Below are 18,820 nucleotides of genomic sequence, written 5' to 3'. Positions count from 1 at the left end.
TTCCATTAAACTAAACAGGGCATGTGAATACTCTTGTAAGGACTCTCCCTCTAGCTGCTTCCTAGAGAAAAGTCCTCCTGTAAGGCAACATAAGATTGAGAACAACCATATAGTTCTTGCAAAATGGACAAGATCTTTTCAGGATCTTCCCGCTCTTCCTTAGATCTATACCTTATTTCATTTTTAGCTTCTCCCTCCAAATGATCATAAATAAAATAAGCTTGATCTATTGGGGCTAAATGTCGAGCCGAATACTTGCACGTACCTCTTCAATCCATTCAACAATATTGAGCCCTACATTACCACGGAACAAGGGACATTTTCTCTCTCGTGGCACATATAAAAGACGTTCAGAGCCCGTTGTTGGGGTAAAATTATTATGTGAACCAGGGTTGTTAGAATCAGAGGCCCCTGATGAAGGTACTAATGTCACCTCAGTCCGTTCATGTACAAGTCTCTCATTTTCTGCCCTTAACTGGATCACCAAGTCTCGAAGCTCCTGCAGCTCGTTGTCCATCTTAATGAAGACCAGGAAATCGTGTCCACCAGAAGCCTCTTACAATGCTTGTTGAATAGTGAAGTTTGATACACCGCTGTCCTTCTAAACAAACAAAAAAAAAAAAAAAAAAAAAAAAAACACAACCACAACCAAAAAGAACTACAGGGGGACAAAAATAAAGAAAAATGTCTCTGTTTATACACATCCTGCCGACTACGCCAGATTGTAGCGTGAGGGGCCCAAAAGACCCCAATATGTACTTGTTACTCGACTACGCCACCCTGGGATCTACCCATGGGAAATACTAATTTAAATTAAACAGGTTCAGTGTGTACCAAATAAAAAGGAACAGAGACAGATTTCTTATTTTAGTGTTGAATTTTATTAACCTCCTCAACACATCCAGAATCAGTTAAAATATAAACCTTTATTATTGGTACCTTATTTTATTTAAATCTGCAACATGAATCATATTAAAAGGATACCAACTGTTACAATTACCAATTAACACCAAACATTCCAGTGGATACAAAGGAAGACTGACAGGCCATGGGTGCAGGCCCACTTTAACCCCAAAAGGTTCACCCAAAATGGTGCCTGTAAAGAAAAACACATCAACACACACACGCAAGCGCACACCCACACACACGCAAAGTGCCACACACCGTAAATTCATAAAATTCACACAGCATGCAGTGTAAACCGTAGCACAGATTCCACCATCGAAGGACCAACACCCACAATCCAACCAGTGCTCCCAGGTGATCCACTGGAAAGGAACAGATACACAAAATCAGTTATCATACAGTAAAATATCTGCAAACAATCCCCCTATAGTCTTTTTAACAATCAGCTAAACACAGCATCCATACAACGTGATGGGTGCCTTAAATAAAGAAAACCAAACAAACATTAAATCACAAAACCCAAAAATAAAGGGTAAAGAAGGACAGCAGTGACCAAATGCAGTTCCTAAAAAAAACAAAATAAAACATTAGAACTGCATAATCACATCATAACTAAAAAAAAACCACATTATTTATTAAAAAAAAACCCTACGAACCCCTCCGTTTAACCAGGCCTGCACAACAATACCACACTCAAATGGCAAACAAACAGCACATCCACAGTCCAGCCGCCAAAGAGCAAATCTGATCACCCTAAAACCAAACTCTTACAGATTAAAAAGCAGGATAGCAACCAAACACCAAAAGGGAAAATTATCCTCCTTACCTCTTATTAAATGCACAACACTTGCACATGAAGGATAAACGCAGCCTATGGAAGAGAAAAACCCCATAAAACAATACTTCTTTCTACCTGAACACAAAAGAAAACATCGATTGCTCACCTTATTAGAGAAGAAATCTGACGATGAAACAAACAGACAATCAAGCAGCAACCATTCCTCACAGCTGCTCAGACCCTTTATAAGAGTACGGAATCCGAAGCATTTGTTCATTCGCTCACGCTAATCGGGACACTTCCTCTTAAAGGGGCAATGCACTCACTGGGGCCTACCTCTTAAAGGGGCTACGCTTTTTTTTATGCTTTTAAAAAAAAGGTACATTTTAAGATAAAAGGCCCCATAAAGGACCTCACTACATAAAGAAGGTGAGAAATCAGCCCAGAACTACACGGGAGGAGCTGGTCAATGACCTGAAAAGAGCTGGGACCACCGTTTCCAAGGTTACTGTTGGTAATACACTAAGATGTCATTGTTTGAAATCATGCATGGCACTGAAGGTTCCCCTGCTTAAACCAGCACATGTCCAGGCACGTCTTAAGTTTGCCAATGACCATTTGGATGATCCAAAGGAGTCATGGGAGAAAGTCATGTGGTCAGATGAGACCAAAATTTTTGGGTCATAATTCCACTAAACGTGTTTGGAGGAAGAAGACTGATGAGTACCATTCCAAGAACACCATCCCTACTGTGAAGCATGGGGGTGGTAGCATCATGCTTTTGGGGGTGTTTTTCTGCACATGGGACAGGGTGACTGCACTGTATTAAGGAGAGGATGACCGGGGCCATGTATTGCGAGATTTTGGGGAACAACCTCCTTCCCTCAGTTAGGGCATTGAAGATGGGTCGAGGCTGGGTCTTCCAACATGACAATGACCTGAAGCACACAGCCAGGATAACCAAGGAGTGGCTCTGTAAGAAGCATATCAAGGTTCTGGCGTGGCCTAGCCAGTCTCCAGACCTAAACCCAATAGAAAATCTCTGGAGGGAGCTCAAACTCCGTGTTTCTCAGCGACAGGCCAGAAACCTGACTGATCTAGAGAAGATCTGTGTGGAGGAGTGGGCCAAAATCCCTCCTGCAGTGTGTGCAAACCTCGTGAAAAACTACAGGAAGCGTTTGACCTCTGTAATTGCAAACAAAGGCTACTGTACCAAATATTAACATTGATTTTCTCAGGTGTTCAAATACTTATTTGCAGCTGTATCATACAAATAAATAGTTAAAAAACCATACATTGTGATTTATGGATTTTTTTTTTTTTATATTATGTCTCTCACAGTGGACATGCAACTACGATGACAATTTCAGACCCCTCCATGATTTCTAAGTGGGAGAACTTGCAAAATAGCAGGGTGTTCAAATACTTATTTTCCTCACTTTCATATATATATATATATATATATATATATATATATGAGTGCAACAATAACAATAAAACAATACACTACAATACTATGCAAAATCCCTGTGCCACTATTGAAAGCAGTTCCTGTTCAACTGAAGACACAGGTGAACATCGCACGCCAAGCATTTCCATGGTGTTTTGTGGTGCTTACCATGCAATGTTTTGCAATGTACACAGCTCTTGCGGCCAGCAGTGGCAACATTTCTGACATCAGAGGACAGTTCAGCTCCTGGAACTGGTACATGATCAGAGTTGGTCCATTTTGGCACTACTTTCTGTGTGACAATACAAAGCTAGGCAATAAGTTGTTCCATAAATTCTTTATGGGACACGTCACCATACAGTTATTTATGCACAATGAAACTGTTGGTGGCAGCGATGTCCAAGAAATGTAGAAAAAATCTTTCAGTACCACTTCATTGTTTTGTGCTGTGCTGTGTAGTATTGTACTGGTTGATCAGACAGGCCAACGCCCCCCATGTGCTGGTTCTATGCAGTTACAATTGCAGTGCATGGAAATGTCTTTGTTTTCCATTTACCTTGTAATTTCACCCTCCTCTGCACAGTGTCTCCTGTATATGCAGAATTTATGGTGGAACACAATGAGACCTCTTGTGTGTCCATCCACTTCACAAATACAAGAGGCCCATCCCGAATACACCTGATGGATCCCCTAGGAGAGTTTTTAGAGAGAGAATTATCTGCATTTCGAGGGCAATCTTTCCTGTTTTCTCCATACGTCCCACATGCACCAAACTGCACACACACAGACACATGAACATCATTAATTGTGTCATTGGTAAATTTGTTTGCATATGTCATACAATGCAAAAATGATTCAAACTAAATATAATTTAAGAAAATATAAAATATGTACTTACTCAGGATGATTTTTGGTCACACTCAAAATGGAGCGAAGCCTGCGTGGCCTGGTGTGAGCTTTCAGTGAAGGCAAGGGTGATGCAGCCACATTCCTAAAAATAAATCAAACAATGTGTTTTAGGACGAAGAATACACTTGAACAATAAATATTTGTTAGCATGCATTGTATAGCCTATAGGCCTATTTGTTGATGGGCAATAGGACAGATAAATGTTTGTTGATGGGCCATAGACCATAATGCATCTCAGACATTTACACCATCACCATTTACAGCTGAGCAAATAATATTGTAATTGATAAAGTTGTTTGCATATGACATACAATGCAATAATGATTCAAACTAAATATAATTTAGGAAAATATAAAATATGTACTTACTCAGGATGATTCTCGGTCGAACTCAAAATGGAGCGACGCCTGCGTGGCCTGGTGTGAGTTTTCGGTGAAGGCAAGGGTGATGCAGCCACATTCCTAAAAATACCCAAACAATATATTTTAGGATGATAAATACACTTGAACAATATATATTTGTTAGCATGCATTGTACATATAGCATTTACACCTCAGCATTCTGAAACATCTCTGCTAGCTAACACTACATAACAGCCTTTCAGGATGATAAGTGAGACTAACCAAAACTGAACTGAGGCTAAAATATAACTTTATATAACGTCAACAATATTTAGGGCATACAATTACAAACAGTTAATGTTAGAAATGAGCAGATATTGGCGGATTTTTGTTGTAACATTAAAAGGCAATGCTGACAAAAGCTAGGCAGAGATGTCTACAAACAATATGAGATTTATATGACCAGAATGTAAGACTAAATAACTTATTCATCGTAGCAACTTGAATCGTCGGAATCGCAATCTTCTTCGGATGAAAAGGTAAATTCTTCATCACTGTCCAAAACCATCTGAAGAGCTTCCTCACCGGTGTAGCGGGTCATCTTTCAAATGCAGCTAAAAGTGTAATAATCTCAGTGGAATCGCATTGTTTAATGCCACTGTCCGGGGGGCGTGTGACTCAACGTGTGAACTGTTTTACCTGTGAATAGCGGGTCGCGTGTCCGGTCACAGTTTATTATCAGATAATGAGCTGCGGTGGAAAATCTGTGCCTCTACTGGGTTTCACATGATTTGTGCCCCAGCAGTTCTGGGAGAATTAGTAACTAGCCTCGAGAGGTTGGTTCCCCGATCAGGTGTCTTGGCTTGGGATGCCACGGCATGTGCCTTGGAGCGCAGCCTCCCTCGAAAGGGTGCTTCCCCCTATCTCCTCCTGAGTAGCCGCTGTGGGTGGCGGGGACCCGCCGCTATTCGGGAGGCTTTGTCGGCACCTCTCTGGAGGTTCCAATGGCTGCAGGGCATTACTCCATCCACTTTGGGAGGGTCAGAGGCCAACCACAAGTGGTTGGTTTCCCTGAGAGATTTTCTGACAGCCTGGAAAGAGCTGCCGGTCGTATCTCCATTTTGATGCAAGGGCTGAGGCCCGGGGAATGGAGGCTCCAACCCGAGGTGGTGGAGCAGGTATGGCAGAGATTTTACAGAGCCAAGGTAGATCTGTTTGCGACTCGGAAGACCTCTCACTGTCTTATCTGGTTCTCTCTCTCTCTCTCACACGGCCCCACTGGGGCTGGATGCTATGGTGCAGACACCTTCCCTCCCATCGCGCTGCTCCCAGGAGTTTTGGACAGAATCTGCCGGGAGGGAGTACGTCTCCCTGGTGGCACCCAGTTGGGGTGGACCCCTGGAGCCCCCTAAAGTCCCATGGATCTCCATCCACAGGCTGGGGGAACCCTGGTTCACCCCCACCCAGATCTATGGAAGCTATGGCTATGGCCCCTGAGGGGGTGCAGTTTCTAGTGAGGTAGTTGAAACCATCCTCCATTCCAGAGCTCCCTCCACGAGGAGGTACCATGCTGCTAGATGGCAGCTGTTTGCCACGTGGTGTGAGCACCACGAGTTGGACCCAGTCAACTGCCTGACCAGCGGGTCGCCCGCCGATGACATCACGACTTGCCTATTGGGCGGGTTTTATACGTGATTCAGAGCGTGGACCACGCGGGGCATTCCCAAAGTGTTTCGACGCAGCGTCTTGTTCCTTTAGGGAACTAGGGTTACATCCGTAGAGAAGTGCTACACAAAAAGTGTGTGTGTGTGTGTGTGTGTGTGTGTGTGTGTGTGTGTGTGTGTGTGTGTGTGTGTGTGTGTGTGTGTGTATACGCAATCATCCTTTCCCATTTATTTATTTTATTTTATTCATTCTATACTAGATTCAGAATGTTCAAAGGATAATATATTAGCATCTCTTTAATTGGGGTGTTGAAATATTGTATTGCTCAAAAGAGATTGATAATTAATTAAATACTTTGGTAACATGCTCCAGAATCAGTGTGTATTTGAATTATAATTCAGCATTGGTCATAATAACCCAAGTTGCCTGTTTAAGCTTATACATTAGTTCTCACACACACACACACACACACACACACACACACACACACATACATATATATATATATATATATATATATATATATATATATATATATATATATATATACACACACTATAAAATAGAAAGGGATTAGTATGGATTTGACAGAGATATTGACAGTAGTCTAGAAGTGTCCCAGTGTGACTGTCAACAAAGTGTTCATATACTTCACCCTTCACTCTTATTCTTATTTTTCCTGCACTGACAGTATACCCTTAATTCTACTGCATACTGTTCCATTTGCACCCACATCCTGCCCTGAAGCAGAGTTTTCACTAGATTAGAATAGATTAGATTAGATTAGATTAGATTAGATTAGATTAGATTAGATTAAACTTTATTGTCATTGTGCAGGGTACATGTACAGAGCCAATGAGATGCAGTTAGCATCTAACCAGAAGTGCATAGATAGCTGATTTACAGTGGCAGTGTAATAAATAAGGGTATGAGGTTATACAGAAGGTGTAGTAATATGTACATATAACTGAATAAGGGTATATATATAGTGTGGTTTTCATATAAGTATGATACAGTATGAAGTGGTATGACCAGATATAGCTGTACAAAAGGAATGTCATTATGAATATATACATATATATATATATATATATATATATATATATATATATATATATATATATATATACAGAATAAACAGAATAAATATTGCTGGACATACAGAAGTTTAATGTGGAAAGTGGAAAGTTTTTGGGTGGTGCAAGGATGCATGATTTTAAAGTGGTGCAAAATAGTGCAAAACACAGAAGAAAAGTGACAGTGCAGTGGTGATTGTTAACACCATATAAGATGTTCAGTGGAGAAACAGCCACAGGGAAGAAGCTATTTTTCAGTCTATTTGTTCTGGCTCTGAGACAATGGTAGCGTCTGCCCGATGGGAGAAGTGTAAACAGTCTGTGGTTGGGGTGAGAGGGATCTTTGATGATGCCCCTCGCCCTTTGCAAACAGCTTTTTTTTTTTTTTCTTCAAGGTGGGTAGTTCAATACCGATGATTTCACCACCCTCTGAAGGGCTTTACGGTCTGAAGCTGTGCAGCTGCTGTACCACACTGAGATGCAGTTTGTGAGGATACTCTCAATGGTACAGCGGTAAAAGTTCTCCAGTATCCTGTAGCACAGACGGGACTTTTAAAGTCACCTCAGAAAATATAGGTGCTGTTGTGCCTTTCTGATCAGGATGAAGGAGTTCAGAGACCAGGTGAGGTCCTCAGGGATGGTAGAGTTTATTGCGGCAAACCACAATCAACCCGAGAGCATCCACATGTCATGACATCGATGGTCTGACCACACCTGGCATTTCCTCCTGTTTTTATACATTTTGACCCTTAACATTGATAACTCCCCAAACTTGTGCCCTCCTCAGTTGCCATAAGTTATTACCATTATTGGAAGTTTTCAGATGTTAAACCTTCCCCCAAGTATTTTTAACTATCATTAACATTCAAATATTTCAACATTCAAAAGGTCAATTCTGATTACCATTATCTTTAAATTCTTTGAGAGGGTTGAACCACAAAAATTGGGAAGTGTACCACTGTTTCACTTCATTATTTTACTTCGCTTGGTTGCCCGTGCAATTTGATCATGCGTAAGTACGTTGCTTTTTCCTTATTTCATAGATTATTCTATATTATTATTTTGTTAGCAATTTTATTACTTTGCATAAGCTCATTAGTATTTTTTTTAATATATTCTTAACTTTATTACTTTGATGGTTTTAGTAGGATGCTTAGGCTTTCCACAAATGTGGTAGATTTCACTGAAGAGGTATCATTCCCTTTTTTTGGCCTGCACTTGGGGCGAGCTTCACGGAAGACATGTTCTCCATTCCCTTTTACGGCAATATCAATAAACTTCCCCATTCATGACTCCCACTGTGTCTGCGTACAACCTACATGTTGTTATTGAGTGTCATATGACCTGTGGGACTTTCCTATGGGCTATGTTTACTCAAACACAAATAAGCTAATATTGAATCCTTCATTCCCCCCTTAATCCGCAACCAATATGCCACTGACACTGTAACCGTCCACTCTACACACCTACATTCCCCACAACGCATGAACAACATTTGAGCGCCAGGAGCCTGTAAAGCCAGGAGCCTGTAAAGCCTGTGCAGAGACAAAAGGCAGATATATGTATACATTGAATATATATATTCATGTATATGCGTCTGGACAGAGGTGGCAGAACAATCTACAAACAGGTTTTAGACACCCAGGGAAACCAAAGTGAAGCTACAAATTGATTGGCATGAGACAGATTCCATACATTTGGGCAAATAAAAAAGTCTGTGCCATGTTTTTGAGATGAATAGACAGTACAGTCCTTGGTCTCATGTGAAACTGTGCAAAGGTAAGCCTGTGGGTCGACCAGGAATGAAGCTCACAGCGGAGTGGGTCTGCTGGGTGTCTACTGATCAGGGGTGCTCCCTTCATGGTCATATACTGGCGCAGAACAGCATAGCAGACTGGTCAGAGGAAGTGGTTGAAGTCGATCACATCAGCTGAGCCTCGAAGGTTGCCAGGGGCACACACTCCAAGTGAACAGCCTTTCGCCCATCGGTGGAATGGCCTATGCAGCCAGTGTCGGACAGGTCTAGACTGCATACCTGCACAGAGAACTTTAAAAATAGAAACACCATAGTTCTGGATAGGAGAAGCAGAAGGGTGGTTTCTAATCAGAAAAGCGACAGGGGGAGGAAAGACGCAAATCTTCAAAGAGGACAAACGATTGTGGGGTTCAGGTTGGGGGTGCAAACTCTCATATTTGGTAGAGTCATCTTGGTCAGGGACATGAACTAAGACTGTGAGGGGTTTCTAGCGTGTCTAGGGATTAGTACACTATATTGTCCTATGGACCAGGTAGTCAGGGAGTTGACAATATTATGGAGGATTGGAAAACAGCAGCAAAGAAGGAGGAAAGTGCAAAGTAATGCAATGCCTATGGTGAGTCCCAGACGTGTTAATAAGGAGGTCCAATTGGCGGAGAAAACCATGCCCACCATCCAGTTTGGGCAACGCTAGTGTGGTGAATGTGTTCTTCCTTTAGTTTTGTCATTTGATCTAAGACCTTATTTAAGGCTCCCTGACTGCCAATATGCGGTGGAATAATCGTGCAACATTCATCAACGATAAGTTTACAAACACCATCATGGGGGCCATTATGGAATCCAATATAAATCTGTTCTGGACTGCCATTATAGTTATGGCATGTAGTTGACCTTTGATTAAATCTAGTGCGGCAACTGTGTAAATAATAAAACGCTGCTGATTATACCATATGTAATTTATCAAGTGGGATTTGCACAATATCTGAGCCCAGGGGAGCAAGGCGGTTAGTGCAGTTGCCCCCGAAGAATCCATGGCCCGATGTGCATTGGGAACACCTATAGGTGCCCCTAGCCAATCCATTTTGATAGTAGGGTCTTTTTCCCATTGAGGGAACGAGCTGACATTTGAACTATCCTCTGAGATATATTTATGCCAAAGGGCTGAACGCTTTGCTTACGGCTGCGAGGCGGAGAGTGTACTAGTTCAATGATACAGATTTTTCCTTCTAGCAAAACTGGAGCACAACAATTCTTCCAGTCGGGAGGGAGAGTCTGCCTAGTGCCATCTCCTCCGCAATACCAAAAGATGTCTGCTAAGGGGTTGGTGCCATTGTTTACTGTTACAATAAATGGCACGGTGCTGCTAGTATTAAGTATTTAGTATTAACCGCATCGCTAGTGGTGTGTCAAAACAAATTTCTGATGCTAGATGAGTGGACTCGCATTGCTCAAAAAATTGTGCCAAGAAAATTACTTCCGTTGCCACAAAGACAAAAGGGATATTGACGATCTTTGGGCACTCTTACAAGGGGATGGCTTTCTAACAGGGTAGGGATAAAGCGATGGGTGAGCTGATGGTCGCAACTGGCTATAAGGTTAACAGGCGAATATCTGTCACCTAGCGCTCTGAGTAGGCAAGTAAGTGGGCACAAGTGTTCTACATCATATGGGGTAATGAACATTCGGTAGGACCTCGAGTAGGTTGTACGTGGGGAAGATGACTGGCCCTATCGTGACATACTATACACGAATGATGTGTCACACTCCGAGCACTGTAGTACAGCCATTTTTGGTACAGATTACCAATATAATAGTGGCCACTAGGGTCGTTTGAATCTTCCTTAGGGGAAACAGAAGGGTCTTAAAAATTTTGGTGCTGTTTCTGTACAGAGTTAAGAAGGAGTTAATTTTGCTCAGGGGTACTGAAGTTGGGAAATTAATATTACACGCCATGCAGTGAGTTGTGTTACAGTTGACACCGAGTGATAGTTGGAGTGTTGGAAGGCCATAAGGCATATGTGTACGTGAGACAGAGTTGTCAGGGGACGCAAGAACTGATGAACCAAAGGGAGAATAGAAGAAAGATCGGTTCTATATAGCAGTTGGCATGGAGCAGTTCAATGGCGTGGCTGTTGCAGTAACGCGAACGTTAGCGATGTCTATCGTTGACATGACAGCGGAGTGGTTGGAGTATGTGGCTTGAAATTGTGCATGCCTTGGTCGAGGGGAAAGATGAAGGATGCCATCTAAGGCTGAGGCACACGTCATGTGAATTTGGAAAGCTTTGTACATTTCAGCTGCTCGATTTCTACCAGATCCTCGACCAAAAGAGCATTTCTGCTGGTACAGAGGTGATGGAACATCAGTGACGCTTTCAGATATGTTCTGTGGATAAACAAGAGTGGTTGGGTCGATGGACATGCAGGAAAAATAATAATACACGATATAATACGTATAATACTTCGTCCCACGCTAAAGTGCTTATTACTTTGATCGCAATATGCCATGGTGAATTAAAGAAGAATGTCAATTTGCAGCCTACACAGGGCAATTCAAGAGCTGAGAATTAGCAATTAGGTGAGAAAGCTGATTGTTCTTTGGCAGCTTGCCGCTTGTTGCGCTTTTGTACTTGAGCACGGGTATGTTTTGCAGGACCCGAATTAGAGTCACTGCCTGAGGCGCATGTGGGTGTAGTTCCGTCTTGGGGTCCCCCCTTTGTCTCTGGTGCCTCTTGCGGGTCGTGGGCCCTGCTGCAGTGGTTGAGGTGGTACCAGTGCTCCCTACCTTCTACCCTCACTGCTGTAGGAGTTGTTAATACCACTTTAAATGAGCTGTTTCGCTTTGGATCAGACCAGTGCTTTTTCCTAAAGTGTCTAATGTACATCCAGTCTCCTGGTTCAACAGGACATTAGTTTGTGGGTGGCTCTCCGTGTGTGGTTTCTGCAGTATGTGAAAACAAATTCCTATGGGTTTTTTGTTAAGTGTTTACCATAACTTTGAAGCTCGCCATCGACAAAAATGAGCTTGACATTTAACTATAGCTGCTTTGGCTGGCAAAGGCATAGCATACAGTATAAGAGTTTAGCTATATAGGGACCAATTTTAATTGTTGTCCCATTTGCTTGTTGCTGTGCCAATGTTGGGCCAAACATGTCAAAGAGGCCGTGTGCATAGGCTGAAACTGTGTATATTGTGAATGTTTTCCCTTGTGCTAACTTACAAGGTGCTGTTAATACTTTAATTTCTGCTAATTGGGCAGAGCATGGCTGAGGCACTGATACTGAGGAGACAGCATAAAAGGAGTCCCCTTGTGGTGTGACTATTGCATACCTAGCTTTATTTCCGTCTACGTCACGAAAACATGACCTATCTACAAACAGCACCAGGTCTGCATTTGGTACTGGTTGATTTTGAGCTGTCGCCGCTAGGGCACGATAGCATGGTGGCATTTCCATGTATATGTTATCTAGCGCTATAGGTGCTATAGTATGCAATGGGTTGTTTTCCCATTTCATGCTGTTGTTTGCTTTAACACAGAGGAGACAAAGCCTCATCTGTCATACACATACAGGTGAAATGGTTTCTTATAATCAGGACTAGCTAATGTTAGTGCCAAGGACAATGTTGTCTTAATTGCATTAAATGCTGCTAACACTCCTGATGTCTATTTTAGTGAAGCTTCGGGTTTAGTTTGGTCTGCTGTCTTTATCATGTTCCTCAGTGGTTGTACCTGCTGAGCAAAATCACATATCCAGGGCCTACTGAACCCTGCCATTCCTAGGAAAGATAACATCTGACGAACTGTTTGTGGTTGTGGAGCCTTTTGAATAGCCTCCATATGTGCAGGGGAAATTTTCTTTGTATTTTCCTCCAATACTCTCCCCAGGTATTCAACGGTTGCACGACAGAATTGCAATTTCTCTTTATTTACCTTGTAGCATATTAAGTATGCTTAGTGAATCTTGCTGACGTTGTTCTTTTGTCAAACAACAAATCAGTAGATCATCTGTATATTGGAGGACTGTGCTAGTCACATCTAATGAAGCTATGTCTTTTGCCAACACTTGATTAAAGATGGATGGACTCTCACAGTAGCTCTGTGGTAACCTAGTGTAGGTATACTGTTGCCCTTCATAGGTGAATGCAAATATTGGCTGTGAGTCAGGATGGAGGGCAGAGGTGGGAAGTAACGGAGTACAAATACTTTGTTACTGTACTTAAGTAGATTTTTTTGGTATCAGTACTTTTCTCCACTATTTATTTTTCAGACAACTTTTTACTTTTACTCATTACATTTTTACACAAATATCTGTACTTTTTACTTCTTACTTTTCAAAACCGGCTCGTTACTTTAGTTTTAATCCATTGATTTGGTGAAATATAAAATTTTTCTTTTCACTGCGTGCCGATTTCAGCCGAACAACCGCTTTCCTGTTACTGCGCGTCTTTTTCAATCCGCTGGTGTATAAAGTCCTGACTCTCACTCTTTACGAAGATAAGAATCAGCAGGCAGAAGGCAGTAAGAAGTTTGGGGTTAACGTGGATGAGACAGAGGGAGTCAGTGATTAAACATGACTGAGAACAGAAACATTCCTGATCATCATCATCTTTTATCTGCTTGTGTTCTATATGTGGATCTTCAGCCTGGATACATTCATTAGGTAACAACATTTTAAATTAGTTTTGTATTATATATATATATATATATATATATATATATATATATATATATATATATATATATATATATATATATATATATACAGTACAGACCAAAAGTTTATATATATTATATATACAGTACAGACCAAAAGTTTGGACACACCTGCTCATTCAAAGAGTTTTCTTTATTTTCATGACTATGAAAATTGTAGATTCACACTGAAGGCATCAAAACTATGAATTAACACATGTGGAATTATATACATAACAAAAAAGTGAACTGAAAATATGTCATATTGTAGGTTCTTCAAAGTAGGCATCAAGAGAATGCCAAGAGTGTGCAAAGCAGTAATCTAAGCAAAAGGTGGCTACTTTGAAGAACCTACAATATGACATATTTTCAGTTGTTTCACACTTTTTTGTTATGTATATAATTCCACATGTGTTAATTCATAGTTTTGATGCCTTCAGTGTGACTCTACAATTTTCATAGTCATGAAAATAAAGAAAACTCAGGTGTGTCCAAACTTTTGGTCTGTACTGTATATATATATATATATATATATATATATTTGGCTGTCAAAATTAAAATTATTGTAAACGGCACTAAGTTTTATTAACACGCTATTAATTCAGCGCGCATTTCTGTTTTTACCATTTTTATAAAAAAATGTAAATACATAAATAAATATCTAAATATAAAAGAGGGGAGATTAAAACCTTCGGGAAAAAATACATGTATCCACGATGTCCTTTCTTTAAGATATAAAATAAATAAATAAACTCCAGATAAAAATATTATTAATCAGTAAACTTTTGTTTTATTTATGCGCCAAGTCTCAAATCAAACACAAAATCCGCCATGTTTTACACAATTAACCCTCCAGGTGGCGTTTTGTGGGTTTTTCCCTCATAATGGCGACACGAACTACTTTTTACTTATGTACATGTCAGAGCCAAGACTTCTTTACTTTCACTTGAGTAGAAAAGTTTAATCAGTACTTCAACTTTTACCCGAGTATTTTAAAACATGAGTATCTGTACTTCTACTTAAGTAAAGGATGTGTATACTTTTGCCACCTCTGATGGAGGGGAACGCTAAAAAATGCAGAGCATAAGTCAATGACAGTATACCACTTTGTATTTGACAACAGTGTGTGTGTGGATCTGGAACATTAGGTATGTCTGCTATGACCAATTGATTTATTGGTCTTAGATCATGAACTAATCTCCATTTGTCTGAATTGGGCTTCCTAACAGGAAAAATTGAGGTGTTGCAATTGCTACACCTAATTGTATTAATACCCCTGCCTCTATTAGGCCTTTAATAGTGGGCCTTATCCCTTCCCTAGCCTGTACTGACAGTGGATACTGCTTCTGGTATGATAGTTGAGCACCTGGCTTAACCGGTATTTTCACTAGTCCTGCAGATTTTACTAGTCCTACATCAGTTGAGTGTTTTGTCCACAAACCTCCTGGCACTGTTTTCAGTTATTCCTCTGTCTGCTCATCTATCTCAATCCCTGTCAATGCTAACTGTTTCACTTCCCCTTCTCCTATTTCTATCTCTGTGTGTGTAGCTAAAGTCTGATCTACTGATACCTGTGAAATTCGCAGATAACATTTATCGGGTGATAGGTGTATGTAAGCATTGTGTGTTGGCACCCACATCCCAACCCCCTGTGCTTCCTGCATCATAGAACCTACATCTTCCCACTTGAAATTTTTCGCATCCATCAGGGAGACATTGATATCAGTTTCGAGCTTTCCTCCTCTTCCTCTTTCCCCTTTTCCTCGGTGAAATGTCTAGCATTTTGGTTGTGCTGGGGCCATTGCAGTCCGCTGGCAAACACATATACTGGGGCTGCTAGTTGGATCATTGGCAGGGTTGCTTGTTGGGCCACTGATCCACTTGGTTGCGTCATTAGTTGCGTCCGATGTGCCCCTGCTTGAACTGGGGCCTGTGCTTATTGCATTTGGTCCTGTGAATTAGACATAGCTGTTGGAATCATTACTGCAACTTGCTTTACTGTAATGTCTCTCTTCTTTTCTTTCTCTTTTCTGGTTGTGTCAGGTGATCTCACTCAGTTGGGCCTTGTGCAACTCTGTCAATACAGCCTCACGTGCCTCTTTGTTCTCTTTTTTTTTCTTGCTGTATTGGTTTACAAAATGGATCATGTGGGCTTGGTAAGTTTTCCAAGGCATTATGCTTATGCCTATTACTCCTTCCAAGGACCCCTGTACTTCAGACGGAAATGTTTTTTTCCAACACCATTCGAAACAAGCTTTTATTGGTGGCAGAATCGTCACAAGGGGCACCAGTTTCCTTTTTCCAAGCATCTTGGAATGTTTGGATAAACTTTGCCACATTTTCCTTTTTTCCCAATCGCATGGTTTCCAATCTTTCTGGGTCCAGCTTTGTGGTGTATTGTTTTCTCAAGGTACCCCAGATGTCGTTTCGGAAGGGACCGAACGGAAAATGATCATGTCTGGAATCTTCCACATCATATCCGACTTTCGCTTCTTTAAAGATCCCCACTGTTTTTGGCCTTCCTATGGTTTGTGCCAGAATCGCTTTGATATCTCCAGGTGCAAGCTGGTGTCCCATCGTTTTTTCTTCAAATTGTGTTATCCACCGTTGTGTTCCTTCACACACGTCTGGCAGACGGTGCATTACTCCCGCTACGTCCATGAATGACCATGGGACATATTGGAGATCTTTTCCTTTTACTATTAAGGGTAGCTGACGTACCGCATACTGCTGTGGTGGGTGCTCCTGACTCTTGCCATATACAGCTTGTTCTTCGTCACTTGAGGTGTCGTCATCGCTGTGGTCACTCAGCCTGTTCTGCATTTGAGCGGGAACCCTGTTTATTTCTCTTTGACTGTCTTATGTGTCTCTTGTCAGGCTTCCCAGTATGGCTGTAATGTGCTGGGGGCTTTAACAGAGTTCTATCTCTCAATGTTCTTCCTTCTTTTGGATCAGATGGCGTTAGGACCATGGGTGTTGTTTCTGTACTTGTTTCTCTTCTTGTGCCTCGCTTGTCCACTCACATGTTTTTTCAAACTGCTTCAGGCTGGTGTTCAGTAGTTTACTTCCTTCTTGCACCAGCCCATAATTGGCGGCCACTTGTTCCTGGCTTTTCCTGGCCAGTTCTTCTATCCCTTTTACTTCTTTCTTGAGCTCTGCTACTGATTCTGCTATCTTCTCCAGGTCTTCCTCTTGGTCCAGTGGAGTTATTCTTACTTCTCCTTCCATTCTCACTAATTTACTGTTTACTTCCCTCTCCCTGGAGGTTTTGTCGCCTTTTAGGGGACCATGCTGTCCCTTACCTCCAGACATAGGTGTGATCTTGGTGCCCTTGGGGGTGCTTTTCGTTCTCTCGGTTCTTGTTCCGGCTCATCGCCAAACAGTTTCATCCCCCTGGCCTCTCTCTCCTTCTGGCTCTCTGCTTCGCTGTGTTCGCTTCCCCTCAGCCCATAGGGAGTGCTGCTCTTGATGAACTTGGCATAATATTGTTTGACTTTTTCATTAGCCTCGTCCACAGTTCTTTTACTCTGAGAGAGATTGTCTGCCTGTTCCACTCGGAATAACGGCTCTGGGCAGAGCTCCCGGTGTGCAGTTGCCAGTGTTGCTCTTCTCCTATTTTCTTCAAGCTTGTAGCATCCGCTTAGAACGCCATGCACTTTTATGTCTCCAGTAGTCCATCCATGATTTTTTAGTTCCATCTGTGGGTAAATTCCTGCTGGCTTTTGAAGACATGCATCATTGTAAGGTGGTGACCAACTGTGTCCATCATGCAGCCCTGAAAGTGGCGCTGTTCCCTTCTCTTCCTGGCTTTCTACACCCTGCTCCCCCCTTCCTATAACTATTTCCCCTTTCTTCTTCCGCTCTTCTGTCTCTCTTATTCTCCCCTCTGTTTCGCACCACCACACTATGGTTTTCTTCCACTCCAATTTACTTTGTCCCTTTCTTGCCATTTTGTGCTCCTCCCACTCATCTAATTTTTCCATCAGTCCACACAATAAAACATTAAATGTGCCTTCTTTTGGCCATTGCAACTCCCCACTTGTCCTGTTATGCCATTTTTTCATGTATTTTTAATATCCTTTTCAAAAGGCTTATGCTAAAATACTATGTCGTCGACAGGACATTCCTCTTTATGCATAATGTTAGCTTTGCTTTTTCACTTCCTCTTTAATCAAGCGTTTCATATAAAGTCTCCCTATGAAGTTATTTTAAGAACATGACAGTCAGACCAGATTCAACCCAAAGTTCTTTATTGACAGAAATCTCAGTTTACCTGATTCTTGTTAGTCTCGCTGCTTCCTTATCACCGTGATCAGTGCCTCTGTTCTGCTCTGTTTGGATAACTTCTTGCCTCTGTTTCTACACAAAAACAGTCTTAGTTTCTTAACACAGCTGTCTGTCACAGGCTATAATGTTTTATAACAGTTTTACTTTATCCACACATTCATGTATTTAATATTACAATATATTTTATAAGCTTGCTTGTATCTTGTATCTAGTGTAGTGTTATACTTACCTTCCGGGCACACCCAACTTTTTCCCTAAGCCAAACCACTTCCCCAAACACATGCAGACAAACACCCCTTAACCTTAAAACACTAACACACACACTGGGTCCAACCCTGTCCTAGTGACAGTGACTCACCAGCCCGAGCTCGGGTCCCTACCATGCAGACCTATCCTCACTGATAGCGGTATCTTGGGCAGGCCTCACACCTGACCATTCAGTCCTGCCCGCCCGTGAAAATCCAGTCACCTCGGCAGCGGTATTCTCAGGAATTTCAGTGCACTCCACTCGCCCGTGCAAACCTATATCACACAAACCGTCATCACACCTGGAAATGCTCTTGTCATGTGCAATATAGTGGTATCCGCGAGACTTCCATTCACACAATTCACATTTACACACATCCAGAGTTTCCCTATTCCTCTCTCTGGAGGCACAAACTTAAGTTACATCCTCTGCAACTGCTCATCCATTCACCCACAGGTAAATTAACCAAATTGTTTGCCAAACATCCCAACTTTTGTACCTGGGGTCCTTTTCTCCGGGACTAGTTTTACCCTACCCCCACCCTGGGCCGAAGCATTCCCAGGACAGCAGATAACTAAGCAGAATTTTGATTAAACAGGCTTTTGCTCACCTTTTATGAGTTGGCCATTCTGCCGCCTGTGAGATGCTGCAGCCCCGAAGGGGAGGAGGGGCTCCGCCAGCCTCACCGGGAATCCTGCCAACAATGCCAATC

General features: G+C 41.8%; 1 long non-coding RNA gene across 3 annotated transcripts; it reads right to left on the bottom strand.

The window, feature by feature from the left end:
• Positions 1-253: 253 nt before the first annotated feature.
• LOC124389337 lies at positions 254-2,038 on the bottom strand. 3 transcript variants are annotated; one of them, XR_006926569.1, is made up of 3 exons: positions 1,733-2,038; positions 1,165-1,268; positions 254-601 (listed from the first exon to the last, which is right to left on the bottom strand). It is a non-coding gene; the product is annotated as an uncharacterized LOC124389337 (long non-coding RNA). The 3 variants fall into 3 exon arrangements; XR_006926568.1 differs by lacking the exons at positions 254-601; positions 1,165-1,268 and adding exons at positions 1,277-1,471; positions 1,563-1,659; XR_006926567.1 differs by lacking the exon at positions 254-601 and having other exon boundaries at positions 908-1,268.
• Between the last annotated feature and the right edge of the window lie 16,782 nt (positions 2,039-18,820).

The sequence above is a fragment of the Silurus meridionalis genome, chromosome 7 (genome assembly GCF_014805685.1).
Source record: "Silurus meridionalis isolate SWU-2019-XX chromosome 7, ASM1480568v1, whole genome shotgun sequence".
Lineage (NCBI taxonomy): Eukaryota > Metazoa > Chordata > Actinopteri > Siluriformes > Siluridae > Silurus > Silurus meridionalis.
The sequence above is the reverse complement of the archived record's forward strand: the minus strand, read 5'-3'. Positions and strand labels throughout refer to the sequence as shown.